At 39.8% G+C, this 14042-nt stretch overlaps 1 long non-coding RNA gene across 1 annotated transcript in view; it reads left to right on the forward strand.

Moving 5' to 3' along the window:
• The window catches only part of LOC148224750 (uncharacterized), a 38366-nt gene that overhangs the window by 16019 nt on the left and 8305 nt on the right, over window positions 1–14042 (forward strand). The window contains exon 2 of the long non-coding RNA XR_015801328.1: window positions 4103–4226. This is a non-coding gene — a long non-coding RNA (uncharacterized LOC148224750). The remainder of the gene's footprint in view (window positions 1–4102; window positions 4227–14042) is intronic.

Here is a 14042-nt window from a genome sequence, read left to right on the forward strand (position 1 = left end):
TCAATTTTCCTCAGTTATGACTTTTAGACTGGCACACACATTTCAACAGACATTGAAAATTTCAATTTTTCATATGTTCTAAAATACCCTTTGGTTTCTATGTCATCAAAGCACACTAATGATTCAGTAAAATGAATATGTGTAATATTATAAATTCCCTTCTGTTTTATTCAATATATTCCAAATTTTCAGCAAATTATTATCTTGTTGAGCTTTTCATGCCCAAGTTTGTATTTTTCTTCTTCTATTGTCCTCTTCTCAGACTATTTCTTCCTGTCGTTCACATATTTTTTTTCTTCTTGTATATTAAAAAATAATTCAGGCCTTTGAAAAAAAAAGATCCTAAAATAACTGCTCCAAAGATTTCATCTTTAGTGCCTCCTAGTCTTGCAATCAAACTGTGACGCCCAGTCCACAAAATCTCCACTTCAATTAGTTCTTGATAATTTTATAACTAATGATCTGATCTATATCTTTTCCAGAATAGTCTGTCTTTGTGGCATCTTATCATATTGATTTTGGATAAAACCAGCAGGCTAGCAGATTTGATGAAGAGGAGATTGCAACATTCTTCTTGCTTCCAATATTTCCTTTTCACTGATGGCAGAAATAACAAAAAACTCAAAGTGAGATCTAGTTGTAAATTTATTTTATTTAAGTCATTGTGAAAAACGAACTTGTGCTCTTTTAGCCCATGAGGGTAAGTCACTCAGGAGTTCTCCAGAACAGAATGCAATTAGGAAATTTTGGAGAAATACAAACTAACAAAGCATGAATTGATAAGAAATGTATTACATATACGTAATCATGGGTATAAATCCATATTTGGATGACATTATGCCTTTGCCCATATTTGTGTAATTAAACATAGGATGGCATAGTGTGATCTTGTTTTTAAAAACCATTTTTTGAAAAGGAAACAATACTAACTCACCTCCTTAGAATAGTCACAGATATGTCCAGTATGCTTTAATTATATATTCAGTGACAGAAGATTATTTGAGGACTATTTTATCAATCGAGTAAGCTTCATAGCCAACCAGCTTCCTCTGGTTTGCGGAACTTTAAAATGTGAAAGCCTCTAAATTAAGAGAATCAGAATGGGCTGACTTTGATGCATTTTAAAAATAATATATCACACGAACTCTGCAGTCCACATGCTTTCAGCCCGTGGTGAAATGTACCCTTTCAAAGCATTTGTCTTGGGCAGGCCAAGGTGAGAAGGAAGCCCCTGCCCAGCAGTGGGATGTGTGTGGAATCCCACCCTTCCCTCTCCACTGGAGCCAGGGAGTGAAGGTGTTCCTGTGAATGGTGGGAAAGGGCTTTAAGCTACTGCTTAGCTCAGTTTGCCAGAGCTGAGGCTGAAAAGAGTGAAAAGAGCCATGTGGGGCCATTGTTGGTCAGTGGTGCCTGTGCTGTCCCAAAACAGCTGAGTTCAGGCTCCAGGAGAGGGGTCAGTGAGTCAGGGTGACCCTGGTGAGTGGGGCTGGAGGGAGGCTGGCCTCACACAGGGCAAAACTTAGGAAAGGCTCTTTCCACTTGCTTTTGTTCCATCTTATTCAGAACTGATCCAGGGCTGTCTTCAGCCATTCCTCTGTATCTGTTTGTTCCACATCTGCTGTGCAGAATTTATGATGTGGGTAGGCTCTGCTCTCATAACAAACACTATGTCCCTTGTGCTCCTATAAAATTGTTCTCTCTTTAAGACTAGAATCTTCAATTACAGATCCACATGGTCTTTAAAGTCCCTTTTATTAGGCAATAAAATAAAAAATTTATTAAGATTATGCCACTGAGGTAGGATTCCCAGAAGATATGTTGTGAGAAGCAGTTAATAACCAAAGCAATTCCAGCAGTGTCTGGAGGCCAGCAGTCTCTACTTTATCAAGTATTGCTCAAACTGGTACTGGCCCACACACCCTTGCAGCTGTGCCCACAAGGGTGCCTCTGGCAATTTCCGTAGGTGAGGACATGGCCAGCTGCACACAGGGACAAAGCCAGGATGCTGTGACAACAAACTTCCCTGTGAATTTCAGTTTGTCAGAGACATTCTCCTTGTTTCTCCTCCAGAGGAAGCATTATTTGAAGGTTAAGAAAAATGCTTGAAATCTTCATGAGACATAAGAAGCAGAATGTGGAAATCAACTAGATTTGTGGCTCGTCAAATGCCACTGCCTTTAAAATGCACACGTTCCTCTCAGTCTGGATTTTCTGCCTGACTGTGCCTCTGTGCCTCACTGTCAGCCAGAGAATGAGCTTTCTGAAGTATCCATTGGGCACTGTCTTTCATCACTTGGCAATAAACTTGGAGATGATTGCCCAGCAATAATTTATAATATTAAAATATAATAAGGTAAGAAGCAATGAATGACTTTCTTACAAGCTAGTTCTTAATTTTCCATTTGTTTTCTATGGCCAGTTCTGCATTTGGACAGCAAACATTTACCCTTAATCATCTTTGTCTTCTTGAGCTACTGAAATCCTAAAAATACTGCAATGAAAGCTGTGAAATACCTAAAGTATCATAATTTGTACTCAACATCATGCTTCTGCAGTGATGGAAACAGATATTGTACAATGAAAATAGTTTATCACAGTTTATCACATTGAGGTACATGTAATTTACTCATCCGACTCTTTTTTGCTTTTTCCTGCTTGTTTTCTGCATGGAAATTGTAAAACTACTTATGCTTTTTCACGTTCCTAAATTTGATTGTTTTGTAAGACTCTAGATCTTTAAGTACCTTAACAATTAGGTTTATCTTCAAGTTTAGATGAAACTCTTAGGTGACTAAACAAATGTTTTGTTCTTTGGCTTCCACTGGGATCCACAAACCTCCACTGCTACTTTGTGTGTCCTTCCTTGATAGTGGGAAGTAAATAAAAACTTCTCAGGTGGAAGAAGGGCTGCATTAACCTGCTGGAGTCTTAACTCCCACCATAGATTTAAGGCTTACAATTTGAGCCCTTCACCCACAAGCATAGAGATGTGAAAACAGGAGGTATCTTTGCTAGTAGGCAAGTTTCCTGATCACTCTCATCTGTGAGAAAATATTTATGGTTGGAAGGGCCCAAACCAGTCAGTCTGTGGAGCAGATCACTTTTCTACATTTCATCAAGACCCTGTAAAGACATGAGAAATGAAAACAGAGTCATTCCAATTTCCAGGGATATTTTAAGAATGTTTTCAGTCTCAGCCACTGATATCAAAACAAGTAATATAAAGTTGGTTGATTGTTGTTGATTGTCTGTCTATTGCTCTAATGTCAAGAATGAAGTCACTCTCTTGGATCATTGTTTTGTAGACTCACCTCTGTAAGGCACAGGTTACATCACATTTACCTTTATCTAAAGATATTCATAGCCTGCAGCTTACATTTTTGAATCCTGTACCTACAGAGACTCAGAAACAGCTATATTTTTTCTGAGGCTGATCCATACCAAAACCATGCTCTTGACACTTTTGTATTCATTAAAATAAAAAAAAAACCTCCATTTTTTTTTTCTTAGCATTATTTTAAGCATTCTAAATTCCTAACTGAAGTTTGCAGGCATGACAGCTGTAATGCCTCACAGTCCACTTCTGAGATTTCAAGCACCCTGCTGCTGTTTTTGTCAGTCTAACTTTCATCTAAGAGCTTCTTATGTAACTTGTAGCTGATCAGTAGATATTTCTCTCTGGTTTCAAGAAGGCATGTCAAGCTAACCCAATCAGATATGAAACTGGATGCTCTGGAATAGTTAGGGGGGTGTGCTAGAATTTTCAAAAGGCATGGTTTCAGCCTCTTTTGCCCTCATATAAACGAAAGTGCTTTTTAACATGTCCACAGTGCCCTGTGCCATCGGAGTCAATGGCTGTGCAATGTCTGCTGGTCTGTGTGCTGTTCTCTCTGTTATTACAATAGCTGAGCTCTTCACAAGCACTGCTCCTCAGAATACCCTGGGGCTTTGAAGTGGCAACTCCATCACTGCAGTGGGGAATGAATAGAGAAGAAAAATTAGGGGCTAAACCTTAAAGGTCCTTCAGGCTTGCAACACTGAGATGATCAATGTTTAGAGGGAGACTGAGCCTGCAGTATTCTCATCTCCCTTCTCATCTCAGGTCAGTCAGCCCTAAGGAGAGTTAGACACTCGTGCAACTGATCCTGAAAAACCCCTGAAGCTATCAAAGACTTGATTTCAGATGGAGGAGGTGCAATTTAAATGCTCCTGCTGTTCCTGCTCTGGTGAGTACCTATGCTTAATAAGATGAAAATAAGAGAAGTTATTTGACTGAATACCTGAAATATCTGAAATACCTGAAATGTTATTCTACACTTACAGCATAGGAGGGGAAAACCTGGGTTGAAAGCACTCAATTAGACAGAACAGGGATCAAAATCAGGTTTCCTACATACTACACACAGATCTACCCTAGCTACAAGAAGGTCCTTGTTCTCCCCAGTGATTGCCCAGGTTTCTGGTTAAGTGTTTCTGAAGTCCCATAGCAGCTGTAGGATTGCATCAATGCTTCTAGCATAGTAGCTTTGTAGAATCTTAGATATGTGGGATGCTCAGATACCTCGGGTGTTTGGGGGCTAACCAGTCCTTCCTCACATCATCTGTGGCTCCAAACTGTGGCCTTTGTTGCATAAAAAGGGATAATGGATATCCTTTGTCTACAGGGACAAGATCTTCTTAGTGTCACATTATTCTTTAACATGACCTTATTCCCGAGCTTTTACCTCATTAACTGTGCCAGTAGAGACCATGAAAAGGGGAATAACGTTTTGATTGAACTTGTAAATATCTTTCTCAGTATTTATTGGTGTGAACTGGTGCAGCCATGGTCTCCAGATGGGTCTTCCTTCATTAAAACATTTGACAGAAATCTGAGAATAGTGTTGATACTTCTGTAAAAGCCACATGTGCTCCATAGCCCTAAGCCAAAAATACTTTGTCTTAATCATGAAAGATGATTTTAGAGGCATAGATTTAAAAAAATAACCATTCATTTTCACCAAAATCTTTGTTACTGTGAATTATATGCAAGTTATTCATAAGGCTTTTGGTGACATATTTACAGGTTTTCAGTATTCCTACTATGCTATCCAAGTCAAATAATTTCATATCCACTCTATGAAAGCCTGACTTCCAAAGCTGTTTTTGCCTTACTAAACTTCTAAATGTATCCTCACCATGTCACATGCCCAAGCAAACTGAGCTAGAAAGAGACATTTTCTTTTCAGTTTTCTCTTCTTGGTTAAAATATCTCTAGACTGCTGTATCTGGAGTAGAACTGTGTACAATCTAGTATCCAACTAGAAGGAACAACCACTGGAAGGGCTGAGGCTGCAGGCAAAGAATGGATTCCTAATGTCTTGTTATCCTTCTGCCTCAGAGAAATCTATTGTGTACCTGGAGGCACTGCTAAACCTGGGCTCAGGGACCTTAAGCACCTAGAATGATGGTAGGACTTGGCTGGTATTTCTCTCTAAGGTGGCCAAACTGATTCACTTCCAAGAATCATATATTCATACAAATCATTTAGCTTGGGAAAGGCTTTTAAAATCATGATATCCAAACATTAACTCAGAACTGCCAAGTCCACTACTAAACATTGTTCCTCAGTAATTTGACTATACATCTTTTAAATACTTTCAGGGATGGTGACTCAGCCACTTCGTTGGACAATTTGTTCCAATTCTTCACAACACTTTCCACAAAAATTTGTTTCCTAATACTCTATCTAAAACTCCTCTGGCACAACTCAAGGCCTTTTCTTCTTGTCCTGTCCCTCGTTACCTGGCAGAAGAGGCTGACCCCACCAGGCTGCCCCCTCCTTTCAGGCAGCTGTAGAGTGATGAGGTCTCCCCTGAGCCTCCTTTTCTCCAGACCAAACACCCCCAGCTCCCTCAGCTGCTCCTCACAGCACTTGTGCTCCAGACCCTTCCCCAGCTCCGTTCCCTTCTCTGGACACGCTCCAGCCCCTCCATGTCTTTCTTGCAGGGAGGGGCCCAGAACTGAACACAGGATTGGAGCTGTGGCCTCAGCAGTGCCCAGTACAGGGGGACGGTCACTGCCCTGCTCCTGCTGGCCACACCATTGCTGAGCCAGGCCAGGATGCCACTGGCCTTCTTGGCCACCTGGGCACACCCTGGATCATGTTCTAGCCACTGTCAATCATGTCCTTTCCCACCAGCCAGTTTCCAGTTAGTAGGTACATGATTTCTAGGAGATACTTGACACCACAATTAACATTCCTAGAGCAGAATTATGCTTTCTTTCACTGCACTTGTCCAACTAGCTTTATTCTAGTTTCTTTGAAGTCAGAAAAGGTATAAAACTGTAGAAACAAAGACAGATTTATGTCACATTTCGTTTTCTGTAAATAATACAGATCTTACATGCAAATAGACATTTATATCTGTGTTCATGACATTTCACTCGATAGCTCTCAGGTAGGTGGCTGAAGAGAAAACCATGACAGTATCACCCCTCACATTTCAAGACAACTTCAAAATTAAACTTCTCTCCTCTATAGATTTATCTGGCATCAGCCACAAACACTCTCTGGTTTGTTTATAAGAAATTTAAATTAACCCTAGAACTCAAAGATCAATATAGTGGTTTGTTGGAGAAATCAAGCCCCTTAAACAAATAATTTATTAGCAGTTAGGACATGGTATACCCTCTTAATCGTTATGGAAAATTTAGAAATATGCTTGCAACCTGAACATTTACCAAAGGCTTTGAAAACAGGGAGTCAGTTGAAGTTCAATTAGTTCTCATTCATAAAATTAAACAGAGACCCACACCAAAAATGACATACAGATCTTGTGAGGGGCCCAGTCAAGTCAACCAACTAAAGCAGAAGGCCACAGAAGTCCATGGTATCCACACCAATAACAGGACCAGCTCCCAAAACAATAAAAAAATGAAAGTCCTAAAATATTTCTGAGACACTGTTCCATGTTTCACCTGGATAAAGATAACTAATAAAACAGCATGAATCTATCACAGAACATCTCTGCAACCACGAAAGGGAAAGTGTGAGCTATGGAACAATTTTTTCCTTCCTTTTTTTCCCCCCACAAAACATGAGGGATTATGAGAATAAAACTTCCTCAAGTCCTCAGAAAGATTATAAAACAATTCACTGAGAAATCAGTGCATAATGCTCAGAGAAAGACAAAAAGGCAATAGACCACAGTCTGCTGCCAAATTAAGAATCCTCAGTGCTGGGTTGTAGGGGGAAAAACCACCAGATTTGCTGCAAAGATTCTTTTTTCAAGTCTGTGGTATATTTAACTCTTCTTGAGTGATCTCATGCCTTAAATTACATGTTATTTTCTGTGGCCCTACTTCTATAGTCTGTTCTGCCAGAAAATTATCTGGATTTGTAAAAAGCCAACTAGGCTAGAGCTGTAACAATTTAATAGGGCTACTGGCCTCAATTCAGTGTGCACATAAGGGCAAAGCTATTGAGAAGCACTGGTAGAGACAAGTGTCTGATGTTGGTTCCTTTCAGGTCAAGTTGGATGGAGGGCACAGGGAAAAAGTGTAGAACACAATGGAGTAATGACTCTAAATATAGCTTCAAGGAGAGGCTAGGCCATCAGCAGGAGATTACAAAATGTATTTGAGGGAAATAATCTGTACCAGTACCTGCAGGAATACTGAGAAAGACAACAAGTTAACTGGTGACATCAGTGCTAGGGAAATCTCCAGCAGTCCTTCCCATGGTCACCAAGAGTGCCTGGAAGGAGGCTCAGTGGCAGCTGGTTTGGCTCCCACACTGTTTCTGCATCCTCACCTTCCCCATCACCCGAAGCAGAAGGCAAACACAGAAGATGGTCTGCACTGCACCACTAAAGTTGTGGAGTGGAGACGGTCTTCTCTTTACCTGGGCAGAAAACACTCCAATCTAAACAGGAAACTCCATGAAATGCTTCACTGTTACTGTCAAGCTGCTACTGTGAATTTCACAGGTATGCTCAGCTGCTGACAGAAGAGCAAATAGTGGATCTGGTTATTTTAGGCACCTGGAGATCTCAGGCATTAGCCAAGCGAAGGTTTATGATAAGAGTTTGAGTTGTCCAAGAAAGAGACTTGTACATCAAATTAATTCATGAAGGGGATCAAGCTAGATCAGTCTCACAAATGAGAAAATATCACTTGGAGAGTTTTTGTAATATGGTATGTACTTTGTATGTAGTTTACATACAAAAAATTGTATATAATCATAAATGTTGTAAGTTTACCCCTCCATTTCTACTGTGCTGCTGGAAATGTGATTTCAAGCTGCTTTTTTAAAGAGAAGCCTTGAAAGATTTCAAAATTCATAATGCATTCCTGCAACAATGCAGCTAAAAAACTCCACTTTGATTTTGGTGAAGTTATTGTGTAGATAACTAAACCTGAATGATATAAATGGTCCACAATACTGCCCAAGACTTCATTTGGTCTCCCCAGGAACTGTTGAGCATTTCCAAGACAGAAACAAAGCAGGAGTACATTCTCTTTAAAGCTGGGCAGAGCCTCAAGCAGCAGGTGCCAGTGTTCACCACCCTGCAAAACCCCTGTGTAAATGTGTGCAAACAGCGTCCATCCCTTTAACTTTGCACAAACCCTTGGACACCTCAGATGCTGGAACAGGAGCATGGCCAGCAGCAGATCCTCCTTCGGGCAGCCAGAGCAGGGTTAGCTCACTGCAGCCTTGTAAGGGAAGAGAGGAGTTCCTTGGGCAAGCTGGGCAGCAGCAGCATCAGACCTCTCACAAAACCTGATTTATGTGCAGCAAGCTCTGAGCCTGACAACGTGAGGAACAGCAGGCCTCAGCTGAAGTGAATGTTGTTATACCAGGGAATAGCTTTCCCTGGACTCAGGAAGGTCCTCAGGCATCAATTCTGAAAAAGAGCAGAGTATTCATTTCAGGATGGTGCTTTCCCAGATTTGGCAGAGACAGCGAGACCCTGGAAGGCAGGCTAAATACAGAATCATATGTACAAATTAGAGGAATTGCCTGGGGAAAACTCCAAAGAGAATACTATTCAATTACAATGTCAACAGAAATCTACATTTGTCTGCAGAATCCTTCTGGAAGGAACTGAATAGATAGGAATTCTGCCCAAAAAATTGCATCCAAGGGTTACAGTAGAGCAGGAATGAAATAAATGTCACCTGTGACAAGGTGACAAGAAAGAGACTAGCACAATCTGAAGGTGAGCTTGTAAGATAAAGTCACATTACAGCTCTGTTTTGTGTTGGCAGGGCCTCAGCTGGACAGCCACAACTACTATGAGACATAAAAAAACTCAGAAGAAATTATCTTAAATGAGAACTGTCTAAAAAGCATAACTTTTGAGGAAAAGAATGGTGGTTCAGCCTGAAAGAATAGACTGAAATGACAGTTTTCCTCAAATGCATGGTGACTGTGGCAAAGAGGAAGAGAATAATATGCTCTGATCAGTGCTGGGACAGTACGGCCTGACAATGTAGCAAGAAAATTTCAGGTACCTTTACAGACAGTAGAGCCAGTGAACAGGTTATGGTTGCCATGGAGTCACCATCATCTGAGGTCTTAAAAGCAAAATATTTATAAATGAGACAAGATATTTATAAAACTGATCCCCATGTCAGGACGAGGGGTGGACTTCCAATCTGTGAGTTTTCAAAAGACCAGGCTGAGTCCTGACTGTTTTTGTTGATCCGTCAATACTGACAATAATTCAAAATACTTTCTAGCTCTGTCTTTCAGAATACGCTGTGTTAAGGCAAAGCTGATGAGTAACACAGCACATAACAAATGTGTGGGAGTCTGATCCCACTGGAGCAGACTTTTAGTCGATAACAAAGACTTTTTCCAGTCATATTCTCACTGAACTCTTCAGAAACTTGTGTTTGTCCTTATAGATTTCAGAGAAAAAATAATGCTTATATTTACCCAGAGAGAAGTGAAAGCTGGTAAGGATTCTAGAGGAGGTTTCGAAACTGGAAATCAACATTTTATTTTAAATTCTTGCATTCACATCTCCGCCAATAAAGCCCAAAGAAAATACATGAACAGAAAACAAATTAGACAGAAGAAATAAACCTCCCTTTTTCTGGCTTATGAATTCTCTGACCAGGTCTTGGGAGGGATTGCTGATATAGCTGCCAGCAATTCCCTCATCCTAGCCCCAGCAAATAGCTTTATTTTTAAGATACTTTAGATATTTTACGAAATTACAGGATCTGAACTCCAGATGAGAAGAAACATGCTCCCACTTGAATTTTCAGTTGCAATTTATCTCCAGTTCTTTTAGAGTGAACTCAAAGTGTAACCCATTCACTACCCAAAATACAGAGTCTGTGTCTGGTTTTAAATAGTTAATGACATTTTTTTCTGACCATATCAATAATTTCATATCCTGTGGGTCCCAGTCAGTTTTAATAACATCTCTAACCACAAAAAAATCCCCCAAAAACAACGAGGATTTATTTTAACTGTAGATTAATTTTGCTCCTGGAATTTCACCCTTCATTTCTGATAGTGGGGAAAAAAAAAAAAGAAAGGATTCTGTTTCTGAGATTTAACCTATATTAAAAGCACATCACCATTTCAGGTCTAGAAGACAGGTATATTTTGCCAAACCCTTTTCTCACAGACGACTAAATTCATAGTTCATTTAGCTCACGACTGAAAAGGACAAATGCTTCCTTCTCCTGGTCTGGATTAACCACAAAGTGAAAATTCTTCTATTGAAGTCCAGTGATTTTTAATCAGAGTATCATGCCCTAATATTTTGAGACCAGTAGACATTTGATGACACTCAAAGGGTGTATTGGGACATGCATCTGTGCAAGTATGTATATTTATATAGAATTGTATGAAAAATCGTCCTATACAAATATAGATGCAGATACGCATTTAAAAATTGCATTTTATAGAGACATACATACAGAGAATAATATGTTACATATTCACAAGATATTGTATATTTCTTGAAAATTCAAATTCCTAAATATACAAATGATGTTAGAAGATGAGGAGGAGGTTAAAAAGGAGGTTTGGAAAAAAGTAAATTTTTTCCAGTAAGGAATTTGATCTGATATAAAGTTTCTGGCCCTTGCTATACAGAAGCAATAGGAAATACTGCTAGTCAAGAGGAGAAAAAAAGCTTTTCTACTGATATAAAGAGTGTTAATAAACTTTCACTCTCCCATTTCTGCTTATTCTATCCATTTTCAGGGAAAAAACATGCTCAGTGCTTCTAGAGCAGTGGCAGGTTGTCACTCCAGACCATCCTTTGCATTTTGGTGCCTTCTGAGGTCACACTTTAGGATCCTTATGTAAAAGTGCAGTCAGTAATAATATGAATGAAAGCAATATTATTTTTTTTTCATGAAAATATACTTTTTTTGGTCCTTATACTGAGTAAATAGATCCAGAACATGGAATTTTGGTGTAGACCTTTAGACTGACTGCTTGGGAGCAGCCCATAGAGGGGCAACTGGAGCTCTGGGCACTCCAGAGTGGATTCCTGCTGGCAAAGACTGCTCTGGGGGGTCTTGTTGGGCAGTAAGGACACACAGATCCCTTCCCAATGCACTCCTAGTACCACAGGGGCTCTTCAGTGCTAGAAATCCAACAGCCATGAAAGCACTAATGACAGTAGAAGCTGATGGCAGCACCATACCTTAAGGCTACTCTCCAAGTAAACAGAGTTTATTATTGCCTTTAAAAGCAGGAAAATACCTTTCTTCCCCAGCAATGAAAGCCTTCTAATGCCCTTTATTTTGTTTATCATGAAACATTAGCACCAAATACACACAAGCCAGCTCTATCTCTTGGTGAAGAATCTGGCTGTTTATAGCTGTGGGGAGTGATTTAGTGTTTCCTTACTGAGCGCTGGTGTCATGCAGAAAATATAGCAATGAGACATTCATGCCTTGATTTCCCTGAAAGGATTTTTTTTCCAAAATTCCGCCAGGCAAACTGATTTGGTAATTGTTTTCCAGTGGGAGGACAAGTCCTTTATCATACACTTGTTCCATATAACTCCCATCATTTAGGACTTGGAAAGCCGCTGTGCAGACCTTATTGTCTATGTGTCCTCCCAAAAACCTTTTAAAAACAAGAACATTTCCCAACTGTCAATAGTGAAATGCATTTACTCTGTTCTTCTGAGTCCTCCTTATATCTCATATAATTTCCCAAACCTTCTTATCTGCAGTTAGATACAAAACTCCTGGGGAAAGATAAGCCATCAAGTTTGCTCAAAGGTCACCTGCATGCTTGTTGCTTTCTGAACCACAGCATTCAGATTGGCAGCACTGGCTTTAGTAAAAATTACTTACAAAACCAAAAATGTTAAAACATTATACAGCAATAAATGGCTGTGTTTTTTTTCAGGTAACTAGCAATTTTAGCTCATCTTCTAGCAGGTATAGAAAACCTATGGTCAATTTGCTCACATCACTCCTCTTCCTGCCAAGGCTTAAGAGCAAGGGAAGAAAATGAATAGACACAAGGCCATGTCACGTAATCATCACTTTTCTGCAGAATAAAATCCAGACACTGGAGTAATTCAACCCTCATGACCTTCCTAGGACTGGAGATGTGCCAGTCCCAAGAGAAGAAACTAGATATAAGGCAAATAAGCATAAGTCACAAGGACAGTGACCATTAAAATGAGATTTCATATGTATAAATGAGGGAACAGCCAGTCAATTAGCAGGTGTGGGATGGTGAGGATGAGATATACAAAAACACAACCTGACAGAACTGCAGTTTTCAGTGTCCACTATTGCAGCATGACCCTAGGAAATGCATGCAATCCAAAACCATGCAACGTTTTCAAGCTGTGCCACTGCTGTGGATTTCTGTGATGCCTCAAGATAGTGGGATGGGTGGCTGGAATGTTTTATATTCTATGAGTAAAATGAAGACAGCCTGTAGGCTATTCTGCAATGAGAGCCATCTGTGAGCCAGTAAACAAGTCTACCATGGGAGAGCCAAAAACATGGAGCTGAGGATTATATTCTCAGTGACTCCTCTGTAAAGCCAGAGCAAATGAGAACTGGGGTGAGGAGCTGAAAGGTGCACTGATCCTGGTCCTCATGCCTTCTCCCACTGGGCCAGCACAGATTTATTGCCTGCAGGGGTCAGAGGCCATGGCCATGCCTGGTCCCTGAGCTGTGTTTGAACTCTAGTGCTGCTGGGCCAAATTCTCTGTTCTATTTCCATATATTATATATGCCTAAAGAGGCCATTTACTCATGGGCTTCTCTCAGAAACTTCTGGCTCCATCCTGAGTGAGGAAAGCACAGCCAAGCCCTGTACAAGCTGCCACACTGGCTGGCAATTGGATTTGGGAAATATTTTCATTAATGAAAAAGTTTTGAATGAAAACAGACATCATAGTAAAACACCTTGTTTCTTTTAAAAAAATCATGAATCTACTATAAATCCAGGAACAAAGAAGGAATCAAAATACATTTCCTACTTACCTATAACCTAATAAAGCTGATCCATGGCATTTAAGATAGAAAAAATCCAACTCATTTGACCTTCTGCTATAAATCCAGAGTAGGTTCTCTGCTTCTCTCTCTCTCAGCTCTCCCATGCCAAACAAGCTCTGTCAAACTCTCACATCGTAGCAGCTGTTCCACAGTCAATATCGAACATTGATGACTAAGGGTTTATTGGAAAAAATGGTGCAAGGTAGGAAATGAGAGAAAATAATTTGGAGCTGTTTTCTAGAAAGAGGATAATCTGAAAATAGGTGAAGTATTTTTCATGTTGGAATCTTAGGCTGAGAAGTGACAGCAGATATATTTAAGACTTAAAAGTTCCTAACTTCAGGGATTTAAAACATTCATAATAAGTTCTACCTGAGGTGTGACTTTTTACAGACCTTCATTTTGATGATATAATATCTTTCTAAAGAATTGTTAAGGCAGCTTTCTAACACTGCTGCATCAGATTAGAATAATAATATTTTTCTGCTAAATATAAATTTTGTATTCTGCAAGACTTTCTAAGCAGGGATAAGCTTTGTTTTTTGCCTGTGTTGGTT

The sequence above is a fragment of the Sturnus vulgaris genome, chromosome 2 (genome assembly GCF_052056855.1).
Source record: "Sturnus vulgaris isolate bStuVul1 chromosome 2, bStuVul1.hap1, whole genome shotgun sequence".
Lineage (NCBI taxonomy): Eukaryota > Metazoa > Chordata > Aves > Passeriformes > Sturnidae > Sturnus > Sturnus vulgaris.